The sequence below is a fragment of the Eumetopias jubatus genome, unplaced genomic scaffold (genome assembly GCF_037043125.1).
Source record: "Eumetopias jubatus isolate StellerSeaLion01/CBP00866 unplaced genomic scaffold, mEumJub1_p1.0 scaffold_7, whole genome shotgun sequence".
Lineage (NCBI taxonomy): Eukaryota > Metazoa > Chordata > Mammalia > Carnivora > Otariidae > Eumetopias > Eumetopias jubatus.
Window position 1 is genome coordinate 61,865,947 of NW_028274813.1, and position 18,008 is coordinate 61,883,954.

Consider the following 18,008-nt stretch of genomic DNA (forward strand, 5'->3'; position numbering starts at 1 on the left):
CGATGGGATGGGCGATGGCTTGGAAAACCTCAGGGTGGACAGTTCTGTCCCACGAGTAGGTTAAGCTGGTCGGGGAAGAGGTTCTCGGGTCTCCGTAAGTCTGTATGTTTATAGACCACATGAAAGCCAGACAAGGAGGAGACGGACAGACAGACTGCAGCTGGGAGAGACAGAAGCAGTGACCGTCCCCGGAGGCAGGGCAGGAGACTGAGACCCAGCTCGAGAGGCAGAGTCGTCAGGAAGGATGCCACGGTGGTCCGTGCCCCGTGGGATGACCCGTCCGCTTGTCAGCCGCGCGGGCTTGCGGAGGGCAGACGCTCTCGGCCCACCTGCTCTTCTGGAGCGGGAGCCGCCGGGGTGGGGGGGCGGCGGGGGCGTGGAGGGGAACGAGCGCACAGGGCGTGCGGCGGTGCGGCGCTGAGCCGAGGCAGGAGCGGCGCGGACGGGTAGCGCCGCAGGGCCGGTGCGGGCCACCCGCGGCAGGAAGGCGCCGGGGCGCTCCCCGGGCGGCCGCACACCCGCAGCCGAGTAGGGAGGCGGTGCGTAAAGGTTTTCCCGCCTCCGGCCGCCGAGGGGGGCCTGGGCCGGGCAGAGGTGGGGCTGGGCGCTAGGGAGCGGTGGCTTCCCCGGCGGCGCAAAAGCGTCAGGCGCGTCCTTCGAGCCGGAATCGAACCAGCGACCTAAGGATGTCCACGCCTCTGCGGTCTACAGTCCTCCGCTCTACCAGCTGAGCTATCGAAGGGTGCGCGCTGGCGGACCCGGGTCATTACTTTTTCTTGAAATGACGGAGGCCCCGGCGCGGGCGTGCCGGAGATCCAGCAGGCCCTGGCGCGGTCGGAGGCCCTGTCAGAGAAGAGCCGAGCCCACGCCGCCGCGGCGCCCGTTCCGCGCGGGGCCTCGAGTCCCCTGCGCTCGGCGGCCGCGGGGCCGGGGGGTGGGGGTGGAGTTGGTGGGGTCCGGCATCCCGGGCGCGATGGGTCGCGCTGCCTGGGCCTGGGCTCTCACCCGCGGCCTCCTGTCCCCTCCCGGCGCCCCCTCCTACAGGTGGGGCCGACCCCGGTCCGCGGCCGGGGAGCGGGTAAGACGGGAGGAGGGGCGTTGGCGAACCCCACGCGCGGGTTGGGCGACCGAGGCCTTGCGGGGCGGAGGAGGGGAAAACCCACTGGATCGCGCACCAGGTGGGCGGCTGCGAACCGCCTAAACTACCTGCTGGTTTATTAAGTGCCTTGGGTTCAAAATAATCCTTGGGCCAAAATGACACTTTTTGGTGTGGCAGATGATGCCGCCTTTCGAAGCCAAGATCATCTTGCCCGGATTATGCAAGTCTCCTCATTTCCCTGCTTTCACCCTTGCAGACAGATTTTTTTATTTTTATTTATTTAATTTATTATTGATAACTTTTTTGGGGGGGTGCCAAGCGGAGTGGGAGGAGGAGGATTCAGATCAAGCCACTCCTCTGCTCAAAACCGTTCAGTTCAGGGGTGCCTGGCTGGCTCAGTCCATAGAGCATGTAGCTCTTGATCTCAGGGTTGTGAGTTCGACACCCCCCCCCCGCCCCCCGCGCCCATTGGGTGTGGAGCTTACTGTGTTTTTGTTTTTTGTGTTTGGTTTATTTTTTTTAGATTATATTTTTAAGTAATCTCTACACTAAGGTGGGGCTCTAAGTCTAAGCCGGGCGGTAGAGCTTACTTAAGCAAACAAACAAACAAACACAAAACAAAGAAACAGACCCTTTGGTTCGCTCAGATTTAAAGTCTTAACAATGATCATGGCAGAGTGCCGCGGTGGCTCGAGCTGCCCGGCTGGTCTGTTCTGAGGAAAGGCCAGCAGCCGGATGGACCCGGCCAGGGCGGCTGTACACCTGAGACAGACTACCCCAGGGCACTACCAGAGGTGGAAGTCCGAGTCACGAGGGTCTGTCCGCTGTAGCCAAGCTGATCTCAGCAGCAGCAAGGACCCGTGGTGGATTTCCAGGCGGAACGGAGCCGGGCCTTCTTAGGTGAGACACCAGCAGGTGGTTAAAGCAGTGTTGGAACATCCAGGTAGCTGAATTCCAAAGTGAAATTAAAATATGATTCACGAAGGGGCGCCTGGGTAGCTCAGTGGGTTGAGTGGCCGACTGTTGATATCAGCTCAGGTCAAGATCTCAGGGTCGTGAGATCGAACCCTGGGACGGGCTCTGCACTGGGCATGGAACCTGCCCAAGAGTCTCTCTCTCTCTCTCTCTCTCTCTCTCTCTCTCTCTCTCTCTCTCTCTCTCCTTCTCCCCCTGCCCCTCCCCTCCCTGCTCGCTCGCGCTCGCGCTCTCTCTCTCTCTCTCTCTCCCCCTCCCTCCACCCCCCTCCCTCAAAAAAAAAAAAAAACAGTCCTACAATGATCCACAAGACCCTCATGATCTTACCCCCACCTAGGCACCTCTCTAACTTAATTTTGTGCGAACCTCCCGTGTTGCTCTGGACACAGGGCCTCCTTGCTATTCACACACAGTCCTACCTGGGCCATTGCTCTAGGTGATCTCTCTGCTATGGATGCTTTTCCCCAGAAAGCCCATGACATGACCAACTCCCTCACCTCCTCCCAGCCTTTGCTCACATAGCACCTTCTCAACGTGGCCTCTTCTGACCACCCGATTTACCACAGCAACCTGTGCCCCTAACTCGACTCCTGATCTGCTCTCCCTCCTCAATGCTTTCTTTTCTCAGCTCCTAACACCTACCATACTAATTTAGTTACCTGTTGTGTCCATTGTCGATTTTCTCCCAGTCCCTCTGCCCCTTCTACAAAATAGGGAGCGCCGAGAGGCCTTTCTGTTACCAATTCCCGAAGTGTCCGGCACAGCATCTATATACTCAATAAGCGCTTGTTGATTGGACGAACTCTCAATGCCATCCAAGAGGAGATGAGACTCTATAAGGAGGGGCCAGGAGCCAGGGTTCAGCCAGGGGGAGGTGCAGAGTTATCTTGTTTGATCACAAAACAGGATCTCTTCGGTTGAGAAGTGCAGAACGCTCAGCTCATAACAACCCCTCCAAACTGTTTCCTTCACTGAGATTTGACCAGACTCTAGCATAGCTTCTAGTAGCATAAGATTCTGTCCCTAAGAGTGACCTCCAGCCTGAGAATGTTAGACACCTGACACAGGCCCCCAACCTCTCTTTCTTAGGGCATATACTACATTTTATTTTTAAGAAGATTTTATTTATTTATCTGAGAGACAGAGAGAGAGAGAGAGAGAGCTCGCACAAGCAGGGGTGCAGCAGGCAGAGGGAGAAGGAGCCTCCCCACCGAGCAAGGAGCTGGGTGGGGGACTCAGTCCTAGGACATTGGGATCATGATCTGAGCCAAAGGCAGACGCTTAACCAAGCAAGCCACCCAGGCATCCCTCTTAGGTCATTTATTAAAAAGGGCTTGCAGTTGTGACAATGGATCTCTTACGACTCCAAAGCGTCCTTCTCAAGGACCGAGAGCCATTCCTTTGAGATGTGATCAGGAAGGCTGGGGCCTATCTCCCAGTCTCTGTGGGAGGATAGCACCCTAAGTTCAGCAGCTGCCAGCTAACAAACACAGCTGCCTAATAGCAGTTATCCTGAACTAACGTTTGTAATTTTTCCCTTCTCTGGCTGTCCTGAGCCCCCTTCCTCTCATTCTTGCCTTAAAACGTCCAAATCCCCTCTGCACAAATCAGAGTGGAGCTCAGCTCTTTCCCCCTCCTGTCAGCGGTTACTGAATACAGTCTTCCCCCCGCCCCCACCACTGTAACCGTTGTCTGCTGCGTTTATCTTTGACAGAGGCCAAGTCGGAAAGGACCAGGGGGCACTGGGTGGGGCCACCCTGCGTGCGGCAGGCTGGGGGGCAGTAGGAGGCTGACGGGCGCCTGACCCGACCGCTAGGGCTCCCGGGAGATACACGACAGGCTGCGGTTGAAGGACACTGTTGAGCGCCTTTCTTCATGTTCTTTCTTCAAAACTTAGCATGACGCTTTTCCTTCCTGCGTTCCTGGATCAGGCTACTACTGCATATTCGGAAGCTCTTTTACTCGGAAAGACACCAGAAATACACATTGCCACGAAGTCTTGTTAAGGCAGCTTAGCCCTTAACGTCAACCGGCAGAAGGGCCTCTCCTGAGTTTTCCATTAGATTTGAAAATGAGTTCCGAACGGGCGAGGACAAAAAGGGGCTGAAATTTTCTTTCTGCTGAAGGGAAGGTGAGACCAAACCCGAGCCCTGACCCGCCACCACTCCCGCTGGGCTCCAGGAGGCCCCGCCTTCTCGGGTCTCCCCCGCAGGTCCTGACACCCTCGCCCCCCGCCCCGCACCCCGCCTCCCTGCCCCCAGGGCATCCGCGGTCTCCGCGAGGACTGGGACGGCGGGTGTCCCAGAGCCGGAGACGGGGCTCGGGGGACGTCACGGCGCGGGCGTGGCGTATGCAGAGGAGCAGGCGCGCAGAGGCTGCCGGTCCCGCCGCGCCCGGGCACGCGGGTCCCGCGTGGGGACAGGCGAAGGCGCCCGCGGGGGCTGTGCGGGCGGGCGAGGGGGCGGCGGGGGTGGTGCGGGGCGCGGGGGCGGCGGGAGGGAAGTGACCGTGTGTAAGGAGCGGGGCGAGCGCGAGGGTGAGTGTCGAGGCGGGGCGAGCAAAGCATACTTACCTGGCAGGGGAGATACCATGATCACGAAGGTGGTTTTCCCAGGGCGAGGCTTATCCATTGCACTCCGGATGTGCTGACCCCTGCGATTTCCCCAAATGTGGGAAACTCGACTGCATAATTTGTGGTAGTGGGGGACTGCGTTCGCGCTTTCCCCTGCATCTTTCTCTTTCTGGCGTACCCCAAAAGAAGGCTGGTTGAGGGTTGATTTTTTTTTTTTTCCACCGCGTGGGTGGTACTGAGGGTTTTTTTTTTTTTCTTCCTTCTTTTACTCCTCGGAAGGCCTGCTGTGGGAGACTGTGTGTTTCTTCTTCTTTGACCGGGGGGGGGGGGACGTCTCTGACCCCCGACTTTATGAGCGTTTGCTTGGGCGCTACGCTGCAAGGCAGGCATTTGCTTTCGTGAGAGAGAGACTTACTCAGAGAAGGGAAGTGCTCCGCTGGGGGCTGTGAGTCTTTAGGCGGGGGGGGGGGTGTGTTTTTTTCCCTACGCGTTGCAGCCGGCGAGGGAGAAAAATGCGGCTCGTGCGTGCGGTCGCTCATCAACTGAGAACCCGGAGATCCAGACGAGGCAAGTCACAGGTGGTTGCGAGTGACCTTGAGGGCCCCGCCCCCTCCGCGCCCTGATGCGAATGCAAGCTTACTTCTCACGAACGACGCCGGCGGTTTTAGCTTAACACTGAGATCTGGAAGATGGGCCGGGAACAAAACTCGCACGCAGGGTTGACCAGGTAGGTTGACGCTCCGGCAGGACGCGTGCGAGGGGGCCCCTCCCCGGAGAGGCCGGACCCGCAGAGCCGGCTGATCGCTACCGCGGAAAAACCGGGGGGCACTGAGTTCCCAGGGTGCGAGCGGTGGGCAGGCGGGGGGCCTTTCGGGAAGGTCTGGAACTGTGTCGTTCTTCCCGCTCCCAAGTAGATGTTAACGATGGCCACTCCGATTACCAGTTGATTTTAGGATGAACTGTGTGTAGCAAATGGTGCCGTCAAGTCCTCTTCTTGATGACAAGTTCTTGAAAACCTCTATGGAATGAGTTGTATCTGCCCGTATAACAGGATAAACTTTTATGGTTACAGAATGAAAGGTGCCTCCCCCCGCCCCCCATTCGAACGTTGAAGACCTATGTGACTGTATGTGGAGATAAGGTCTTTAAGGAGGTAATAAAGCGGGGCGCCTGGGTGGCTGTCCTTAGGCGTCTGCCTTCGCCTCGGGTCATGGTCCCGGGGTCATGGGATCGAGCCCCCGCATCGGGCTCCTGCTCAGCGGGAGGCCTGCTTCTCCCTCTCCCACTGCCCCTGCTTGTGTTCCCTCTCTCGCTGTCTCTGTCAAATAAAATCTTAAAAAAAAAAAATAAATAAAAGCTTAAAAATGGGCTCAATTAAAGCTGAGGTTCTAATCCCATATGACTCGCGTCCTTTTAAGGAGAGACACATCAGGGACAGCTGCAAGCCAAGGAGAGGCCTCGGGAGAAACCAAACCTTCTACACCTTGTTCCTAGGGGCACAGCCTCCAGAACTTGCACTGTTGTTTTGCATGGCGGCCCAAAGTACTCTGCGGTCTCGTCAGGGGATTCCCTGTGGTGTACAGTGCAGTCTGGTTTAACGCTTTTTTCCACAACGGTTTGCTTCCTTTCTTTCCACCTTTGTAGGGAGGATTCACTGGGTTGGCAGGAGATTTCATTTTCCCCAACAATCTGGCATTGGAAGCACGACTGGTCTGGCGGTTCTGGATTTGAGTCAGCTAAAATGTCTTGTGGCCACACAACAGGGAAGAGATGCTGAATTACTAAAAGAATAAAAATAAAAAAATCCCTGGGCTCCAGGTTGGCTCAGTCGGTTAAGGGTCTGCTTTCGGTTCAGGACAGTCATGAACCCAGGGTACTTGGATGGAGCCCCCGTTGGGCTCCTTCCTTGGCGGGGAGCCTGCTTCTCCCCTGCCCCTCCCCCCTGTTAGTGCTCTTTCACTAATATATAAAATCTTTAAAAATTAAAAAGTCTCCCTTGCTCCCTTGTATCTTTCTGACTCTCTCCAATATTAAGATATTGAGTAAGAATGGGTAAATATATGCTTTAAAATTCTGTCATGAATGTAGAGGTCACTTTCAGACAAACAGACTTGAGTGATGGTAGGGCGAAAGGGCCCATAGCGACCCCCTGGCTGAATAGACGGGCCCATCATGTAATGCACCTCAAAATATCTCCAGGCCCTAACTAAACAATGGGTTACTTATAACCAGGCACAGTTACCAAAAAAAGGGAAAATTCTATATATCACCAATACCTCCTCACCCTCCCTCTAAGAAACAGCCTCCACCCACTGCCTCCTCCCAGACAGCTGTCCTCTGTGGTCCTGCCCTCCACTCCATTGCGGGGCATCCGATAAACTTCTCTTTTGTTCTGCCTCGGGTGGAATCTATCACTGCCCATGCCACCAGGTCCACCCCATCAGTGCCCCACATCGGAGGGCCCCCAACTGATTTGGAGAGACACCACAAGGGACACTATGAGCTATGAGGATGGAAAAATATAGGAAGCCAGAAATTTTGCGGAGGCAAGTCTTTTTCTTAAACAAACAATCTCTCATTTGGAATGGGTAAGCATATGAGAATTCTGATGTGTAGACTGAGGAGGGTTCTTCTGACTTGGATAAGTTAATGTATTTGTGGAAGTTCTTAGAAGAGCCTCACCCCAAGTGAATGAACTACTGTATGTATAGGATTAATATCATTCCAAGTGGAAAGTTAAAAGTTAATTTGGATAGGCTGAAGGAAAAATGGAGAACAATGGAAAAGAAACTGTGAGGACAGCAATTTCTCTCACAGAAGCCTCTTCTTTTCTCTGCTGCCCCTGCTCCCTCTGGTCCTCCAGCCTCAAATCAACTCCTGGGAAGAGAGAAAGAGGATGAAGGTACAATATTTTTTTTTAGAAAGATCTCCACATTTTTTAATTTTTTTGAAAAAAGATTTATTTGAGAGAGAGAGAGAGAGGGAACACAAGCAGGGGGAGTGGGAGAGGGAGAAGCAGGCTTCCCGCCAAGCAGGGAACCCGGTGCGGGGCTCAATCCCAGGACCCCGGGATCATGACCTGAGTCAAAGGCAGGTGCTTAACAACTGAGCCACCCAGGTGCCCCTGAAGGTACAAATTCTTTACTGGTAATAAGTTACCTGCTCTGTTTGAAGCACAGATTTGTGTGCCTCCAGTCCTAGCCATGTTAGATTCCAGCTCCAAGAGTCCCCTGCCATACACCATATAGTTGGGACAGTAGAGATGACTATGATCAGGGTGTAATGAGAACTTGGATGAAAGACTATGTCTCCTCTGAAGGCCAAAGGCTGGAGAACAGCTGTACTAGTCACTTAGAAAAAGGCAAACCAAGTAGCTTAGGCTGTAAATCCAATATGGGAAAAGAAACTAACATTCCAGGGGCGCCCGTGTGGCTCAGTCAGTTAAGCAGCTGCCTTCCACTCAGTCATGATCTCCAGGTCCTGGGATCATCCTCGGGCTCTCCTTCTCCCTCAGCCCCTCCCCCCTGCTCGTGGGCGCATGCGCGCACGCTCTCTCTCATACATAAAAAAAATCTTAAAAAACCTAACATTCCATTTAATTCTATATTTTTCTTTTTCTGGTGTGAAGTAAACCAGCCCTACCAATCCAGATTACAAGCAAAGCCAAGACCATTGAGAAGCCACAGCCTCCAATACCTTGTCCTTCACGTGCCCTTCTCACCCGCTGTTATCATTTGAAGGCTTTTCAGTGCCCCAGGCACTGACGTTCGTAGCGTGTTCTCAGGTAACAGCTCCCCTGGGTGGGGGGGGTTGTGCACTGGCTGCTCTCTGGGATTCTGCAACGAGAAGTCTGCGCTCCTTGGATGGAGCAAGCCCATGGGAACCAGGTGACCGCATCAAGGAGTATTCACGACCAAGGGAAGCCAACTATCTCCCCCCTCTCCCCGAAATGCGGAAGAACTAAGACCTTTAGAGAACCATCCACAGGCATACTGAAGCCTTTCCTGCTACAGGTAAGCTAGCAGAAATTACAGTGGTGTACCAGAAGACCTCAAGTTCCCTACTGATTTCCAGCAGCAGTTTGCTGATTGAAATTTCTCAATGTATGGGCATGGATCCAGGTGCAAACCAGAATTGCTCTCAATCTAACCACCTTTCTTTCAGCTCTCTTACTATCCAAACTCAAGTCAGGCGAATGGTGGCAGGATGGCAAGGGCACACTATTGCTCACATCTCCTCAGCAGCTATGCAATTTGGGGGACAATCTAAAGGAAGATAAGAAATGAAGGAGGGGAGCCTGGTGGCTCAGTATGTTTACTTTTGATTTCAGCTCAGGTCATGATCTCAGGGTTGTGGGATTGAGCCCCATCACAGGCTCCACACAGCATGGAGCCTGCTTAAGATTCTCTCTCTCTGCCCCTCCCTATCTCTAAAATAAATAAAAAATAAAATCTTTAAAAAAAATTTTTTTTAAAAATATTTTGAGAGAGCATGAGCGGGGCGGGGGGGGGGGGGGTGTCTGCAGCCGGGAGGGGGAAAAGCAGGCTCTCTGCAGGGCTCAGTCCCAGGACCCTGGGACCACAACCTGAGCCAAAGGCAGATGCCTAACCGACGGAGCCACCCAGGCACCCCGAAATGAAGGAATGTAAAACTGCTGCTGTTAGCTACTCAGAATAATAAGGGAATAATCCCTATTCTGGAAAACCTATGAAGGGAGCAAAGGAAGAAGGAAAAGCTATATGTATGTCATTAGTGGAACAAGCCAGGACATAGGAACAGGGATTCTAGAAAGAGATTCCAGAGAATGAAGAAGTTTCAAGAACAAAGGAATCAGGACAAAACCCTCTGCTAAGAAGTAATTAGTATATGGTTCAAAGTTGAATGAGAGAATCTCAGAGGTGTGAAATGGTTAACCAACTTTGTGTGCCAAAAACTTTTCTTTGGGCGGGGGCCCTGGGTAGCTCAGTCAGTTGAGCCTCTGACTTGATTTCGGCTCAGGTCTTGATCTGAGAGTCATGGAATCCAACCCCGCAATAGGCTCCATGCTGAGTGTGGAGCCTGCTTAAGATTCTCTCTCTCCCTCTTTCTGCCCCCACACTTGTTCTCTCTTTCTCAAAAAAAAAAAAATAAAGAAAAAATAAAAAAAACCCACAACTTTTCCTTGGCCTAATAGGAGCTTTACCTTTTCTTCTAGATACTGGTGCTACTCATTCTGAAATTTCCTGAAAATGTCTTACTTTTTAGCTGATGAGAGACCAATATAGCTGGTTGGTTTTTCAGGTCACCTTCCTACTTGTTCCTTTCCTCTGCAGCTCCTATATAGATAGGTCCTCTGAGGGACATAAGTTTTTACTTTGTTCTGATTCTCCTGTTAACCTGCTGGAGAAGACTTGCTGTGGAAATTAAAGGCTACCATACTCTGTATTACACATGGAATATTTGTGAAGATCCCTGGAGAAAAAAGTTCCTAATCTGCTAACTATGCCTTCTGAAATAAAAAAGGGTTGTGGCAGAGAGCGATAGTGTCACACTGCACTGGAAAAGCACTCAGAGCTAAAAGAAACTGATGTATGGAGTTGAGTTTAGGGAATAATGGTACTGATTTAATTAAAGATATAGAATCAACAAAAACTTAAAAGGACATTCCTTTGTCAAGAACTCATGAGAAGGAAAAAAAAGTGATGAATTAGGAAAACGATATTTTAATGATTTTAAAAGAGCACTACTCAGTCTATAAGTATGTTAAATTTGATAAAAAGACCAATATGTAGATTTGTATAAGAACTTACAAAAATAAATTTGTTACTCCATTAACTTATCATTTATAATTCTGCAATTATCTTGACTTTAGGACTGTAATCTGAAAGGTTATTTCTGTAGTTCATCTATGTTCTTCTTTTTCTGTCTCTCTGGTGAACAAGTCGAAATTCTTTTTGCTTTTCCTTGTGGAATCCCATATTTATGGAAAGGATTTCTCAAGGAAATCAGGACTCTCCTATTGCCTCTAGTCATTTATAGGAAGAGAAATATGTCCCACCAGAGGGAACTACAATTATTCAATATGTAGATGATCTGCTGATAGCCTCGCACTCTAAAGACCCTTAACCGACTGAGCCAACCTGGAGCCCAGGGATTTTTTTATTTTTATTCTTTTAGTAATTCAGCATCTCTTCCCTGTTGTGTGGCCACAAGACATTTTAGCTGACTCAAATCCAGAACCGCCAGACCAGTCGTGCTTCCAATGCCAGATTGTTGGGGAAAATGAAATCTCCTGCCAACCCAGTGAATCCTCCCTACAAAGGTGGAAAGAAAGGAAGCAAACCGTTGTGGAAAAAAGCGTTAAACCAGACTGCACTGTACACCACAGGGAATCCCCTGACGAGACCGCAGAGTACTTTGGGCCGCCATGCAAAACAACAGTGCAAGTTCTGGAGGCTGTGCCCCTAGGAACAAGGTGTAGAAGGTTTGGTTTCTCCCGAGGCCTCTCCTTGGCTTGCAGCTGTCCCTGATGTGTCTCTCCTTAAAAGGACGCGAGTCATATGGGATTAGAACCTCAGCTTTAATTGAGCCCATTTTTAAGCTTTTATTTATTTTTTTTTTTTAAGATTTTATTTGACAGAGACAGCGAGAGAGGGAACACAAGCAGGGGCAGTGGGAGAGGGAGAAGCAGGCCTCCCGCTGAGCAGGAGCCCGATGCGGGGGCTCGATCCCATGACCCCGGGACCATGACCCGAGGCGAAGGCAGACGCCTAAGGACAGCCACCCAGGCGCCCCGCTTTATTACCTCCTTAAAGACCTTATCTCCACATACAGTCACATAGGTCTTCAACGTTCGAATGGGGGGCGGGGGGAGGCACCTTTCATTCTGTAACCATAAAAGTTTATCCTGTTATACGGGCAGATACAACTCATTCCATAGAGGTTTTCAAGAACTTGTCATCAAGAAGAGGACTTGACGGCACCATTTGCTACACACAGTTCATCCTAAAATCAACTGGTAATCGGAGTGGCCATCGTTAACATCTACTTGGGAGCGGGAAGAACGACACAGTTCCAGACCTTCCCGAAAGGCCCCCCGCCTGCCCACCGCTCGCACCCTGGGAACTCAGTGCCCCCCGGTTTTTCCGCGGTAGCGATCAGCCGGCTCTGCGGGTCCGGCCTCTCCGGGGAGGGGCCCCCTCGCACGCGTCCTGCCGGAGCGTCAACCTACCTGGTCAACCCTGCGTGCGAGTTTTGTTCCCGGCCCATCTTCCAGATCTCAGTGTTAAGCTAAAACCGCCGGCGTCGTTCGTGAGAAGTAAGCTTGCATTCGCATCAGGGCGCGGAGGGGGCGGGGCCCTCAAGGTCACTCGCAACCACCTGTGACTTGCCTCGTCTGGATCTCCGGGTTCTCAGTTGATGAGCGACCGCACGCACGAGCCGCATTTTTCTCCCTCGCCGGCTGCAACGCGTAGGGAAAAAAACACACCCCCCCCCCCGCCTAAAGACTCACAGCCCCCAGCGGAGCACTTCCCTTCTCTGAGTAAGTCTCTCTCTCACGAAAGCAAATGCCTGCCTTGCAGCGTAGCGCCCAAGCAAACGCTCATAAAGTCGGGGGTCAGAGACGTCCCCCCCCCCCCGGTCAAAGAAGAAGAAACACACAGTCTCCCACAGCAGGCCTTCCGAGGAGTAAAAGAAGGAAGAAAAAAAAAAAAACCCTCAGTACCACCCACGCGGTGGAAAAAAAAAAAAATCAACCCTCAACCAGCCTTCTTTTGGGGTACGCCAGAAAGAGAAAGATGCAGGGGAAAGCGCGAACGCAGTCCCCCACTACCACAAATTATGCAGTCGAGTTTCCCACATTTGGGGAAATCGCAGGGGTCAGCACATCCGGAGTGCAATGGATAAGCCTCGCCCTGGGAAAACCACCTTCGTGATCATGGTATCTCCCCTGCCAGGTAAGTATGCTTTGCTCGCCCCGCCTCGACACTCACCCTCGCGCTCGCCCCGCTCCTTACACACGGTCACTTCCCTCCCGCCGCCCCCGCGCCCCGCACCACCCCCGCCGCCCCCTCGCCCGCCCGCACAGCCCCCGCGGGCGCCTTCGCCTGTCCCCACGCGGGACCCGCGTGCCCGGGCGCGGCGGGACCGGCAGCCTCTGCGCGCCTGCTCCTCTGCATACGCCACGCCCGCGCCGTGACGTCCCCCGAGCCCCGTCTCCGGCTCTGGGACACCCGCCGTCCCAGTCCTCGCGGAGACCGCGGATGCCCTGGGGGCAGGGAGGCGGGGTGCGGGGCGGGGGGCGAGGGTGTCAGGACCTGCGGGGGAGACCCGAGAAGGCGGGGCCTCCTGGAGCCCAGCGGGAGTGGTGGCGGGTCAGGGCTCGGGTTTGGTCTCACCTTCCCTTCAGCAGAAAGAAAATTTCAGCCCCTTTTTGTCCTCGCCCGTTCGGAACTCATTTTCAAATCTAATGGAAAACTCAGGAGAGGCCCTTCTGCCGGTTGACGTTAAGGGCTAAGCTGCCTTAACAAGACTTCGTGGCAATGTGTATTTCTGGTGTCTTTCCGAGTAAAAGAGCTTCCGAATATGCAGTAGTAGCCTGATCCAGGAACGCAGGAAGGAAAAGCGTCATGCTAAGTTTTGAAGAAAGAACATGAAGAAAGGCGCTCAACAGTGTCCTTCAACCGCAGCCTGTCGTGTATCTCCCGGGAGCCCTAGCGGTCGGGTCAGGCGCCCGTCAGCCTCCTACTGCCCCCCAGCCTGCCGCACGCAGGGTGGCCCCACCCAGTGCCCCCTGGTCCTTTCCGACTTGGCCTCTGTCAAAGATAAACGCAGCAGACAACGGTTACAGTGGTGGGGGCGGGGGGAAGACTGTATTCAGTAACCGCTGACAGGAGGGGGAAAGAGCTGAGCTCCACTCTGATTTGTGCAGAGGGGATTTGGACGTTTTAAGGCAAGAATGAGAGGAAGGGGGCTCAGGACAGCCAGAGAAGGGAAAAATTACAAACGTTAGTTCAGGATAACTGCTATTAGGCAGCTGTGTTTGTTAGCTGGCAGCTGCTGAACTTAGGGTGCTATCCTCCCACAGAGACTGGGAGATAGGCCCCAGCCTTCCTGATCACATCTCAAAGGAATGGCTCTCGGTCCTTGAGAAGGACGCTTTGGAGTCGTAAGAGATCCATTGTCACAACTGCAAGCCCTTTTTAATAAATGACCTAAGAGGGATGCCTGGGTGGCTTGCTTGGTTAAGCGTCTGCCTTTGGCTCAGATCATGATCCCAATGTCCTAGGACTGAGTCCCCCACCCAGCTCCTTGCTCGGTGGGGAGGCTCCTTCTCCCTCTGCCTGCTGCACCCCTGCTTGTGCGAGCTCTCTCTCTCTCTCTCTCTGTCTCTCAGATAAATAAATAAAATCTTCTTAAAAATAAAATGTAGTATATGCCCTAAGAAAGAGAGGTTGGGGGCCTGTGTCAGGTGTCTAACATTCTCAGGCTGGAGGTCACTCTTAGGGACAGAATCTTATGCTACTAGAAGCTATGCTAGAGTCTGGTCAAATCTCAGTGAAGGAAACAGTTTGGAGGGGTTGTTATGAGCTGAGCGTTCTGCACTTCTCAACCGAAGAGATCCTGTTTTGTGATCAAACAAGATAACTCTGCACCTCCCCCTGGCTGAACCCTGGCTCCTGGCCCCTCCTTATAGAGTCTCATCTCCTCTTGGATGGCATTGAGAGTTCGTCCAATCAACAAGCGCTTATTGAGTATATAGATGCTGTGCCGGACACTTCGGGAATTGGTAACAGAAAGGCCTCTCGGCGCTCCCTATTTTGTAGAAGGGGCAGAGGGACTGGGAGAAAATCGACAATGGACACAACAGGTAACTAAATTAGTATGGTAGGTGTTAGGAGCTGAGAAAAGAAAGCATTGAGGAGGGAGAGCAGATCAGGAGTCGAGTTAGGGGCACAGGTTGCTGTGGTAAATCGGGTGGTCAGAAGAGGCCACGTTGAGAAGGTGCTATGTGAGCAAAGGCTGGGAGGAGGTGAGGGAGTTGGTCATGTCATGGGCTTTCTGGGGAAAAGCATCCATAGCAGAGAGATCACCTAGAGCAATGGCCCAGGTAGGACTGTGTGTGAATAGCAAGGAGGCCCTGTGTCCAGAGCAACACGGGAGGTTCGCACAAAATTAAGTTAGAGAGGTGCCTAGGTGGGGGTAAGATCATGAGGGTCTTGTGGATCATTGTAGGACTGTTTTTTTTTTTTTTTGAGGGAGGGGGGTGGAGGGAGGGGGAGAGAGAGAGAGAGAGAGAGCGCGAGCGCGAGCGAGCAGGGAGGGGAGGGGCAGGGGGAGAAGGAGAGAGAGAGAGAGAGAGAGAGAGAGAGAGAGAGAGAGAGAGAGAGAGACTCTTGGGCAGGTTCCATGCCCAGTGCAGAGCCCGTCCCAGGGTTCGATCTCACGACCCTGAGATCTTGACCTGAGCTGATATCAACAGTCGGCCACTCAACCCACTGAGCTACCCAGGCGCCCCTTCGTGAATCATATTTTAATTTCACTTTGGAATTCAGCTACCTGGATGTTCCAACACTGCTTTAACCACCTGCTGGTGTCTCACCTAAGAAGGCCCGGCTCCGTTCCGCCTGGAAATCCACCACGGGTCCTTGCTGCTGCTGAGATCAGCTTGGCTACAGCGGACAGACCCTCGTGACTCGGACTTCCACCTCTGGTAGTGCCCTGGGGTAGTCTGTCTCAGGTGTACAGCCGCCCTGGCCGGGTCCATCCGGCTGCTGGCCTTTCCTCAGAACAGACCAGCCGGGCAGCTCGAGCCACCGCGGCACTCTGCCATGATCATTGTTAAGACTTTAAATCTGAGCGAACCAAAGGGTCTGTTTCTTTGTTTTGTGTTTGTTTGTTTGTTTGCTTAAGTAAGCTCTACCGCCCGGCTTAGACTTAGAGCCCCACCTTAGTGTAGAGATTACTTAAAAATATAATCTAAAAAAAATAAACCAAACACAAAAAACAAAAACACAGTAAGCTCCACACCCAATGGGCGCGGGGGGCGGGGGGGGGGTGTCGAACTCACAACCCTGAGATCAAGAGCTACATGCTCTATGGACTGAGCCAGCCAGGCACCCCTGAACTGAACGGTTTTGAGCAGAGGAGTGGCTTGATCTGAATCCTCCTCCTCCCACTCCGCTTGGCACCCCCCCAAAAAAGTTATCAATAATAAATTAAATAAATAAAAATAAAAAAATCTGTCTGCAAGGGTGAAAGCAGGGAAATGAGGAGACTTGCATAATCCGGGCAAGATGATCTTGGCTTCGAAAGGCGGCATCATCTGCCACACCAAAAAGTGTCATTTTGGCCCAAGGATTATTTTGAACCCAAGGCACTTAATAAACCAGCAGGTAGTTTAGGCGGTTCGCAGCCGCCCACCTGGTGCGCGATCCAGTGGGTTTTCCCCTCCTCCGCCCCGCAAGGCCTCGGTCGCCCAACCCGCGCGTGGGGTTCGCCAACGCCCCTCCTCCCGTCTTACCCGCTCCCCGGCCGCGGACCGGGGTCGGCCCCACCTGTAGGAGGGGGCGCCGGGAGGGGACAGGAGGCCGCGGGTGAGAGCCCAGGCCCAGGCAGCGCGACCCATCGCGCCCGGGATGCCGGACCCCACCAACTCCACCCCCACCCCCCGGCCCCGCGGCCGCCGAGCGCAGGGGACTCGAGGCCCCGCGCGGAACGGGCGCCGCGGCGGCGTGGGCTCGGCTCTTCTCTGACAGGGCCTCCGACCGCGCCAGGGCCTGCTGGATCTCCGGCACGCCCGCGCCGGGGCCTCCGTCATTTCAAGAAAAAGTAATGACCCGGGTCCGCCAGCGCGCACCCTTCGATAGCTCAGCTGGTAGAGCGGAGGACTGTAGACCGCAGAGGCGTGGACATCCTTAGGTCGCTGGTTCGATTCCGGCTCGAAGGACGCGCCTGACGCTTTTGCGCCGCCGGGGAAGCCACCGCTCCCTAGCGCCCAGCCCCACCTCTGCCCGGCCCAGGCCCCCCTCGGCGGCCGGAGGCGGGAAAACCTTTACGCACCGCCTCCCTACTCGGCTGCGGGTGTGCGGCCGCCCGGGGAGCGCCCCGGCGCCTTCCTGCCGCGGGTGGCCCGCACCGGCCCTGCGGCGCTACCCGTCCGCGCCGCTCCTGCCTCGGCTCAGCGCCGCACCGCCGCACGCCCTGTGCGCTCGTTCCCCTCCACGCCCCCGCCGCCCCCCCACCCCGGCGGCTCCCGCTCCAGAAGAGCAGGTGGGCCGAGAGCGTCTGCCCTCCGCAAGCCCGCGCGGCTGACAAGCGGACGGGTCATCCCACGGGGCACGGACCACCGTGGCATCCTTCCTGACGACTCTGCCTCTCGAGCTGGGTCTCAGTCTCCTGCCCTGCCTCCGGGGACGGTCACTGCTTCTGTCTCTCCCAGCTGCAGTCTGTCTGTCCGTCTCCTCCTTGTCTGGCTTTCATGTGGTCTATAAACATACAGACTTACGGAGACCCGAGAACCTCTTCCCCGACCAGCTTAACCTACTCGTGGGACAGAACTGTCCACCCTGAGGTTTTCCAAGCCATCGCCCATCCCATCGTGCGCCTGCATCGAGGCTGACGTTGGCAGAAACGAAATGCAGCAGGGGCCTCCGTGGGCCTCGCCAGTCGCGATGAGAACTTCGGAGGCGCGTTCAGGGTTCCGTCAGTGTGAGGACGGCGCGTGGCCCGAGGACACTTGAGTTTTCCCGCGCCCTTGCAGCCACGCGGGGGGCTGGTGTTCCTGCTGAGAGAGCAGTGACTGCTCACACACACTCGGTACAAGCCACCTACCTACTTCGCCGGGGGGGGGGTTGCGGTAAAAGCCCCCCCGCACGGATTTCCCGATTCTCCGGCTACATCTGATGGAGGGAGACAGAAAGAGATGGAAGTATTTCCATCCCGCCCGCTTTCCGGCCACCGACCGCTGGGGTCTCCACCTGTAGAAAGGGGTGGGGGTGGGGAGGGAGATTGGCAGCAACAGCGCAGGCTTAGAGCTCAGAGGGAGCCGGAGAGTCGGGGCAACGAGGGCTGAAGGCAGGGCGCAGAAGAGGGGGGGTAGGGGTGGGGTGGGGCGTGGGCAGGTGCCCTCGTGGACCGGCACACAAATTCACCTCCTTGGCCTGCCTGTGGGCTCTGACCAGCTGGCTGACTTAGCGCTGGGCCCTTCAGGCTAAATTGGCAGGGCCTGAAGAGCAAGATCCTGAGGCCCAGCCAGAGAGCACCGAGAAGAACATGGGCTTTGCACCTTGGGTCAGAGCCAGGTTGTTGGCGGCGGGGGGGGGGGGGGGGGGGGCGGTGGTTTGCAGAGAATAGCGCCAGAGAATGGTCCTCCTCATTCTC

At 54.5% G+C, this 18,008-nt stretch overlaps 4 non-coding genes and 2 pseudogenes across 4 annotated transcripts; 3 read left to right on the forward strand and 3 right to left on the reverse strand.

Moving 5' to 3' along the window:
* Positions 1 to 652: 652 nt before the first annotated feature.
* Positions 653 to 742, reverse strand: TRNAY-GUA (transfer RNA tyrosine (anticodon GUA)). Its single transcript is given in 2 exon segments — positions 653 to 688; positions 706 to 742. It is a non-coding gene; the product is annotated as a tRNA-Tyr (tRNA).
* Positions 743 to 1,834: 1,092 nt separating this feature from the next.
* On the forward strand, positions 1,835 to 2,022 carry LOC114203580 (SNRPN upstream reading frame protein pseudogene; annotated as a pseudogene).
* Positions 2,023 to 4,638: 2,616 nt separating this feature from the next.
* On the forward strand, positions 4,639 to 4,802 carry LOC114203584 (U1 spliceosomal RNA). The gene has a single exon (XR_003608015.2). It is a non-coding gene; the product is annotated as a U1 spliceosomal RNA (small nuclear RNA).
* A 7,625-nt stretch (positions 4,803 to 12,427) lies between these two features.
* LOC148163902 (U1 spliceosomal RNA) lies at positions 12,428 to 12,591 on the reverse strand. The gene has a single exon (XR_015768650.1). It is a non-coding gene; the product is annotated as a U1 spliceosomal RNA (small nuclear RNA).
* A 2,614-nt stretch (positions 12,592 to 15,205) lies between these two features.
* On the reverse strand, positions 15,206 to 15,393 carry LOC148163903 (SNRPN upstream reading frame protein pseudogene; annotated as a pseudogene).
* A 1,092-nt stretch (positions 15,394 to 16,485) lies between these two features.
* TRNAY-GUA (transfer RNA tyrosine (anticodon GUA)) lies at positions 16,486 to 16,575 on the forward strand. The gene is given in 2 exon segments: positions 16,486 to 16,522; positions 16,540 to 16,575. It is a non-coding gene; the product is annotated as a tRNA-Tyr (tRNA).
* Positions 16,576 to 18,008: the final 1,433 nt, after the last annotated feature.